Genomic DNA, 9639 nt, shown 5'->3' on the forward strand with positions numbered 1-9639 from the left:
TCTTTCTGTAGGTTTTGAATTGTTTCCAATGCTGTATCTATCTTATTTGATTGTTCCTGTAGCACTTTCCTGACTTCTTCCTTTTTTTTCTCAACTCCATTGCATAGTGTTTGTGGGGTGTTTTTTTAAAATATAAATATATTATTATTATTGTATTATTATGTTAAATATGTTTTAGTTGTGTTTAATGCTTTTTATTCATGGAAGCATACATTATATACCTGGTGTGGTGCCATAGAATAAGCACTCGACCTCAAGGTCAGTTGGAATTACAAGGTCAACTGTTCAAACACATCAGCCGCTCCTCGGAAACCCTATACAGGGTCACTATGAGTCAGAATCGACTTGACAGCACCTAACAGTAACAACAATATCACTAATTTTAATTATGGCAACTTTAAAATAAATTTTTTTTATTAATGTTTTATTGTGAATTATGTGATAGTTTACATGGGAGAACATTAGTTTTACATTCATCCTATCGTATATCGTTTCATTGTTATGGTTACAATCATCTCCATGCATCATCAACCAACCAAAGGGTATATACTACAAGCCTGCCCCCACACAGCCCCTCTCCCTCTCTGTGTCTAAAGTCCCCAATTGCTCCATCTCTCCAAATCATTGTCTCTGCCTCCATCTCAGGTGTCACTGCTTCTCTGGGTAGGGTCCCGCTCTCTGCTCTTCTCCCTTGATGGTCCCAGGGACCTCCACTCTTAGGCTGAAAAGTTAATCACTCCCCTCCTTGCTACAAAACGTCTACCTTTACATTTCCAACCCTCACAAGCAGTCCTGATAACAATTATTCACTGTTGTATCACAAGAGATCCATCTGCATTTCATTTTATCAGCCCACCTAGACAGATCATTGCATAGTATTTTGATACATTTTATAATCATTTTTCTGAATTCTTTCTCAGGCATTTCCAAAACCTGCCCATCTTCCAGTATGGAGTGTAGGTCCACTTCCAGCACATTTGCCTCAGTCACTTTATCTCATTTCTGGACATGTGCTAATATGGTCATATGTTTCTGTTTTTTGGGCACATTTCAGGAGTTAGCTGTGGCCTTAATACTTAGATGAGTGTGTATTTTGGTATTTTTTATGCTTTTAAATTGACTCCAGATAGATGAGATCAGGAGATGGGTTTCCCTTTTTACTCTTCTTCCTCAGAAATTTCAAGATGCCATTGTTGGCCGTTATGATGAAACTCAGGAATCAATTTTTGGCCTATTTCCTTTTTGTCTTCCTGTCCTGCTCCACAACCTCCATTCAGGCCTTTTTACTAGTGATAAACAGTTCAGGGCCAGCTGTGGCCAATTTGTGCTGCTATTTGGTTTTAAGTAGAAACTGTCTCTTTAAATTTTGAGGAGATCTGTGTGCATGCGTAGTAGAACCCTCCAGGGGTGGGGTGGGGTGTCCCCTTGCTCCCGCACCCCCTCTAGTCACCAGATTGGAGGTGTGCAGACAGCAAGAGACCCATGAACATATACAAAAACAAATATCCACACCTTTATCTCTGTGGTTCTGTCAGGCATCCATGGCGGCTCGGATTCTCCCCCTGCTTGGTCTCACACAAGATGGTGGCTCCGGAAGCAGCTGAGTGTCTTGAATTAGAAATCAATGGATTTCTTGCTTCTGCTACAAATTCCCGTAGCTGTAAGCCTTCCAACGTTGTTCTTCATTGGTAAGTATTTTAGGTCCTCTTCACTTTCAGCAAGCAAGGTTGTATCAACTGCATATCACAGGCTGTTAATGAGTCTTCCTCCAATCCTTATACCACATTTTTTCTTCACATAACCCACTTTCTGGATTATTTGCTCAGCATACAGGTTGAATAAGTATGGTGAAAGAATATAACCCTGTTGCACACCTTTCTTAATTTTAAATAATTCAATGTTCCCATGTTCTGTTTGAAAAACTGCCTCTTGGTCCATGTACAGATTCCTCATGAGCACAATTAAGGGTTCTGGAATACTCATACGTTACAATGTTGTCTATAGCTTGTCATTATCCACACAATCGAAAGCCTTTGGTTAGTTAATAAAGCACAGGTAAACATTTTTCTGATATTCTCTGCTTTCAGCCAAGATCCATCAGACATCAGCAATGATATCCCTCATTCCACGGCCTCTTCTGAATCTGGCTTGAACCTTTGGAAGTTCTCTATCAACAGATGTTTCTGTATTACCTTTAGTAAAACTTTACTCGCATGGGATATCAAAGAGATTGTCTGATGATTTCCACATTCTGTTGGGTCACCTCTCTTTGGAATGGGGACAAATGCAGATCTCTCCCAATCTGTAGGCCAGATAGTTGTTTTTCAAATTTCTTGGCAGAGATGAGTGAGTGCCTCCTGTGCTGCTTCACTTTCTTGAAAGTGCTTTTTTAAAAAAAGCAATAGTAGTAACACAAGTTCATACTAAGAAACTCCAACTATTCATAATGATGCAAAGAAACTAAATGGCCCTCAACAGTCTTCCCCGACACCTCAATTTCTACCTCCCAGGGAAAGACAACACTGACAAAGGTTGCTTATGTTTCTTCCCAATTAAAAATTTTACAAGTAGATTCCAGTTTTACAAGAACTAGTGGTCTTTGTGGAGGCAGAGTGATCCTTTTTTTCAAAGAAAACCATTCGAATGGGCCACTTAGATTTTTGTTTTTTTTTCCTTAAATTTTTATTGTGGATTGAATGAAAGTTTACAGGGCAGATCATCAGTTTTACATTCAACAAATCATACAACTTGTTTCAGCACAATGATTACAATTCCCTCCATGTACCATCAGTTAACAGTATTTCTCTCTATGCACTTTAGCTCTTTTTTTTTTTTAAACACTCAAGCATATATAACAATTTACACCACCAAAGGGCACATTCTACAAGTTGGCCACTATCTCTTAGTCCCTCTCTTCCCATGCATCTAGAGTCCTCAGCCACTTCCCCTCTCCATGTCCTTATCTCTGCCTCCATCTCTGGCACTGCTGCTTCTCTGGATAGGGTCCTGCATTCTGCTTGTGCTCATCTCCCTTGATGGTCCTAGGGTCCTCTGTTTCTGGACTGTAAGATTAACCACTCCCCTGTTTTGTTACAAAACTTCTACCTTTACAGTTGTGACAGTTGTGATTAGTCATGATAACACTATTGAATCATAAGAATCTTATCCCCATCTATTCCCCATAAGAATCTTATCTAGACCCATCTAGACAAGATGAAAACTATTCAGTGGGCACTCTTTCTCCCCCACACACTTTTTTTTTATTTTTCATGTTTTATTATGAATTATGTGATAGTTTACATGGGAGAACATTAGTTTTACATTCATTCTATTATATATCGTTGCATTGCCATGGTTACAATCCCCTCCATGCATCATCAACTAACCAAAGGGTATACCCTACAAGCCTGCCCCCCAGTCATCAGCACAGAGCCCCTCTCCCTCTCTGTGTCTAAAGTCTCCAGCTGCTCCATCTCTCCACGTCATCGTCTCTTCCTCCATCTCTGGCATTACTGCTTCTCTGGGTAGTGTTCCACTCTCCGCTCTTCTCCATTGATGGTCCCAGGGACTTCCACTCCTAGACTGAAAAGTTAATCACTCCCCTCCTTGCTATAAAATGTCTACCTTTACATTTCTAACCCTCACAATCAGTCCTGATAACAATTATTCACTAGTGTATCACAAGAGACCTATCTGCATTTCACTTCATCAGCCCCGCCTAGACAGATGGAATACTACTCATTAGAGATTCTACCTTCCCCCACGCTCTCTGGATCTAGGTTCCCTCTTGAAAGCTTGTAAGCCAATCACTTCTTGCCTTTGTAGGCCCCCCAACCCCATTTTGGGTAGCCAATGTCCAAGTTGCCCACCCCTGTCAATTCTGTGTGTGGAGGGGGTGGGAATGATCCTTGCTGTAAGGATTTGTTTCCTCTTTTGAGGTACTGCATCCATAGGTGTAGGTCAAGTTCATCAAATTGTAGCAGATTACTCTTTTTTTTTCCTCTTCTTTCTTCTTCTGGTTGAGTTCTGATAATCCAGTCATTGAAGCCAGGTCAAATGGGTATTATCTGCACATATGGGTGTTCTTGTGCATATGCCCTCTCTTCTTACCAGCTGGATGTTTCATTCTCCACTCTAGTCCTCTGTGGCTATGTCACTGACTCTGGAGGGCCACTTCGTTTTGTAAATGTAATGATGCAGAAGCATCACGAACCTTCTGCCGAGGGGATTCAATGGCACAGCATGTCAGTGAAAAATGTGGTCTCCATGGGAGGCAGAGTCTTCTATCTGCAGATTTTTGTTGAGAGAAAGTTACCATCACCACCAAATACATTTTACCTCATCATACGTGGTCCTGTGGAGATTGCATGTGTACATTGAATAGTTGTCGACAGGAAGTCAGGCACTGAGCGCCATCAACACTGACAGTGTGAAGTTCATCTGTTTTGAAGACTTTGAGGATAGTGTGTCTGACCTGCAGAGAGGACGCTAGCTGCCAACTATTGTGATCACGGCTTATTATTATGTATGACACACATCCAGAAATAGAAGACACAGGGGATTGTTGCAGTCTAGTAAACATGTTGGTAGGATTGGTAATTGGGTTCTTGATGTTTCTGCCACATTAATTAAACTAAATTTCTTACCTTTGCTTTTTTGCTGGGGAACTCCTATGGGTCATAATATTGGCTGTTACATATTGGGTAAAGCAGCTTTGCTGCTGTCATAATCCTGTAGGAGTATGTATTCATTACCTGCATATTTTGCCTGCATTTCTGCCAAGTTCTCTAACTACTCTACAACATTCTATGCTGTGGCCCAAGTCTGTATTAATCACATGAAGCTCTGAGCATTTCATTAGTTTCCCCCAAAATGCTTTGTTTCCTAATTTCACATCTTACCCTTGACCCAGTCAGATTCACTGCTGTTCATGGAATAGGCCCAAGCTTTCCCACTGCTGTGGCTAGCTCTCGCCCTTCTCATTCTGAATGTCCTTTTATTTTGCTGACCTCCCAGTGCTTACTGGTAGAAATACAAAATTTATAGACTTTCATTAATCCCACAACAAAATAATCTTACCCTATTTAAGCAAAATATGCAATGCTTCCAAATATTTTTGTAAGTATTTAAAGTGATTTGGTATTATAACTGACACACACACACACACAAATCAAAATGTATTTTCTCTGGATCTTAATTCCAGAGAAGCCCTTGTGATGGCACAGTGGTTAAGTGCTCAGCTGTTAATCAAAAGGTCAGTGGTTCAAATCCACCAGTCACTCTTCAGGAGAAAGTTGTTGTTGTTGTGAAGTGCCATCAAGTTCATTCAGACCCATAGCAGCCCTGTATGGTTTCCAAGGAGCAGCTGGTGAGCTTGAACCACCGACCTTGCAGTTCAAATGCCTTTGTAGTCTGACACATTAGCCTACAGCGCCACGCAGGAGAAAGTTGGCTTCCCTAAATGTTGTTAAGTGCCGTCGAGTCAGTTCCCAATCATAATGACCCTATATAGGGTTTCCAAGCAGCGGCTGGAGTTTGAACAGCCGAATCTCACACTTCCAACTGACTTTGTGGTCCAGTGCTTATCCTACAGTGCCATACCAAGTGAGACCAGATGAATTTGGCAGGACCTGTTCATCTGCTTCCTCAGTCCTGGCCTTTATCTCACATTGGGCGTTTCCAGGCCCAGTCCTCTTGTTCTTCACTTAGCCCACCTCCTTACTTATCACCATTTTTTTTTTACTGTTCTCCTTATTTTCATTTCATTTCTCCTAGGAGCTCTGGTAGCGTAGTGGTTACGAATTGGGCTGCGAACCTTAAGGTCAGAGGTTTGAAACTACCAGCCGCTCAGCGGGAGAAAGATGAGGCTTTCTACTCCCGTAAGGATTTACACCCTCGGAAACCCTGTACAGGGTCGCTATGGGTCGGAACCAACTCGACGGCACTTAACAACAACAAATGGCTGTACAACAGAGTAGAGTCCTGGTGTGGCACTGGAGGGTAACATGCAGGATCACATGGGTCAGTTTTAACCTCAAGGTTGGGGGTTCTGATAGCATGGATTGACTGACCTAAACAAAATGGAGTCAGTTTAGTCAGTCTCATATGAGGACCCTGTAAATGAGGAAGTCTATAAATTAGCTAAGATGACCTTATGGTCCTAAAAGGAGGAGAGGATGTGCTTAAATCCACCCAGATAGTTCTCTCAGGAATTAAGCAGCTGAGACCCTAAAGGTAAAATGTTTGAAGTTTATTGTTTCCTTTCCCTGAAGAATGCTATCTTGATGTTAAGATAGATTAAATGTACAGCCAAATGTAACTTAATCTAAATAATGTGCCTGCTCTTCATAATGGACAGGACGGTCTTGAGAAATGATTCTCCCATCCTCCAAACTTCTGGCTTTTTGTTAATAAAGCTTGGATTGGATCTCACCCGTCTTTGTGATTGACTACAATGACAGGTGGCAAACCCTTGGTTCTGTTTGGCAACAGTTCAAACCCACCAGCCTGTCCTCAGAAACCCTATATAGGGTTGCTATGGGTCAGAACCAACTTGATGACATTAAATTACAAGGGAGATTCATAAAGTTCATGAAAATATCCCATTATATTTTGATTCTGTTTTCCATGAACTGTTTGAAACTCCTGTATATATAGCATGACAGGAAATCATTGGAGTTAATCCCTTCCACAGGACGTAATTGTGAGGATGGCGCGGGATCAAGCAATGTTTCTTTCTGTTGTGCATAGTTGCTATGAGTTAGAACCAACTCAATGGTGCCTAACAACAAAACATGTCACAAAACGTAATAAAATATTATGAAACATAAACAGAAGAGACAATTCAGGCTTTTTGTGCATCCATTTCTTTACATGAACCCATGTAACAAGGAAATATGTCACATTCCTGTATGAATTTGTTAAGGCCCCATTCTTAACTCAATTATAGCACTAGGTTGAAATTGCTCCTCAAACACCATTTCTCCTAAGAAATTGACTTCACTATTATATCTTTAAGGAGCTCTAGTAGTGTAGTTATGAGTTGGGTTGCTAACCTTAAGATCAGCAGTTTGAAACTACCAGCCGTTCCATGGGAGAAAGATGAGGCCTTCTGCTCCTGTAGCCTCAGAAACCCTGCAGGGTCGCTATGAGCCGGAACCGACTCCACAGCACACCACCACCGCCACCATTGTATCTTTAACCACTTTAGCAGCAATTTCCTCTGAGTATGCAATGCAAAGAGCTTCAAACCTCTACCAAAATTTGGCATAACTTTTTGTCATGTTTATATTCGCTGCTTCTTGTTATGTGCCGTGGATTCAGTTCCGACTCTTAGAGACCCTAATACAGGGTTTCTGAGCCTGTAAATCTTTACAGGAGCAGAAAGCCTCATCTTTCTCCCGCAACACAGATGGTAGTTTCGAACTGCTGACCTTCTGGTTAGCAGCCCGTTTCGTAACCACTACTATTGCGGAGTCCTCAAATGCAAGTGTTTACAATTATTTTAAGTGGGAAAAGTGTGTCCTCGGGCACTGAACTTCAGTGTCGTTCAAATCTACTTTTCCCAAGTATCTAATCCAAACAGCAAGCCCATTGCCATCAGTCAAATATGACTCACATAACTCCACGTGACAAAGTAGAATTGTCCCATAGGGTTTCCAAGTCTGTAATATTTAAGAAGTCCCGGTGTGGTGCTTTAGGATAAGCATTCCACCATAAGGTCTGTTTGAACTTACCAGCTGCTCCTTGGAAACCCTAGACAGGGTCGCTATGAGTTGGAAATGACTCCAAGGCACTTAACAACAACAAATGTAGATGCTACACAAAGGCAAATTTGGACTTGATAAAATGCTTACCGAGCTTGCACTAAGTGGCATACTTAATGCTAGCTCATTTTCTTTGTTACAACTCAACAGAATTGGTGGTGTTATCAGTATTATAGCTAAAGAAAGGGTTGTTGGGGTAGTCTGACTCAGACTAGGACCTATCTCACTCCTAAACCTGTACTCACACCACTGTACCAGGCTGCCTCAGGGTGCAGAGATGCCTGGAGGCATTCAAGTTGACACTGTTATACCCCATAATAAAACAAAACTCAGGGAAAAGGGTTATTTATACTGATCCTTTTTCTTTAACCCAGTCATGATTTTTAACATAATCCACACATTTAAAAATATACACAACATATAAACTTTAAGATATAATTTTTATTGAACATGTATAAGATTTACATTATTACAAACACTTTTACATTAAAAATTCTTGTAAAAAAACAAAATATTTCCTGTATTTATCAGTTTACAGTTGAAACAAAGAAATATGACATATAAATATGAAGGTCATTCTCCAAGTATCAGGGCAGAATACTAATGGAATCACTTCAGGAAAAATTTCTCATGAATATTTGCAGATTACCCACACTCTGTCAATTTCCAGAGGATCAAATAAGTGCATAAAAGGAAGGTGAGCCCCCAAATAAGATGTATTAAAAAAAAAAAAAATCATCAAACTGAGTATCTTTCCCTGGGTGGGATTTGGTCAATGAGCACCAGCCAGAGAATTTCCTTTGTTATACACACACGATAAACATTAGCATTTGTAAATACAGAATACACTGTTCACGAAAATTAAGAATGTTGTCAGCTTTGTCATATGGGGAGTAACTACAGAGACCACCACATGATCATTTAAAATATATGGTGAATATATTATGATGAAAAGTCACAGATACAATGATACAAGGCTTTTATTTCCAGCAGTCTTTTTAAGAAGCTTTTTATAGGGATATTTCATCTATTATTCATATTTTGGACTTCATAGTCTATATATGTGTCAAGCTATTAAAATTATGCATAGTACCTAAGCCAACAAACATGAGCAATGGCCAAATACAATTTTAACTGCTAGAATACTTGACTATATTCATATGACGTACCATCTAAGAGTCTGGTCTATGACCAAACATAATTTCTGAATTGCCCAACTTAAAGACCAGTAAAGAGAAGAAAATGTGGCCCTATCATCTGAGCCCAAGCTGTCTCTCAGAGTATTGTATAGATGCTAGAAGTCTAACACTTCAGAGTACTGTAATTAAGTATTTTATGACACCCTCAATCAGCATGAGCTTGAAAAGTGGTTTGGTCTACAAGCATAGAAATCTGAAAGACTAAAACGACTATGGGATATTTTAATAGACATTTTAATAGACTCGTTGCTGCCAGAATTTGAATATGTTTTGACAGGAGGCTAGTTGGATACTTTTCATTTTCCTCCTAACATCAAAGGTGCTAAATGAAGGACCTCTGTGGCTCAGTTTTTGTGTAAAAAATATAAAGAAGCTAGTTGAATATGATTTCTGGTAGTAGTTTGCTGGAATCGGGTACTTGCCTTTCTTATTCAAATAAATGATTCACATTAGCTGTTTGCATACAAAAGCCTTTAGAAACACCACAAAGGGGAGTCAGCTGACATATATAGTGTTAAGTGATGGCCAAGGGTTTTCTCTGCCTTTGCTGCCCCCAACATCCTCTCTGGTTTCAGTCACCAGCTCAGGCCACAGGAAATTCTTCCTTATCAGACCATATAGACAGTAAATACTACCTTTTTTCTCTATGAGAAAATTAGAAAGTGTTACATTAT

This window comes from Chrysochloris asiatica, unplaced genomic scaffold, assembly GCF_000296735.1.
Source record: "Chrysochloris asiatica unplaced genomic scaffold, ChrAsi1.0 scaffold00085, whole genome shotgun sequence".
Lineage (NCBI taxonomy): Eukaryota > Metazoa > Chordata > Mammalia > Afrosoricida > Chrysochloridae > Chrysochloris > Chrysochloris asiatica.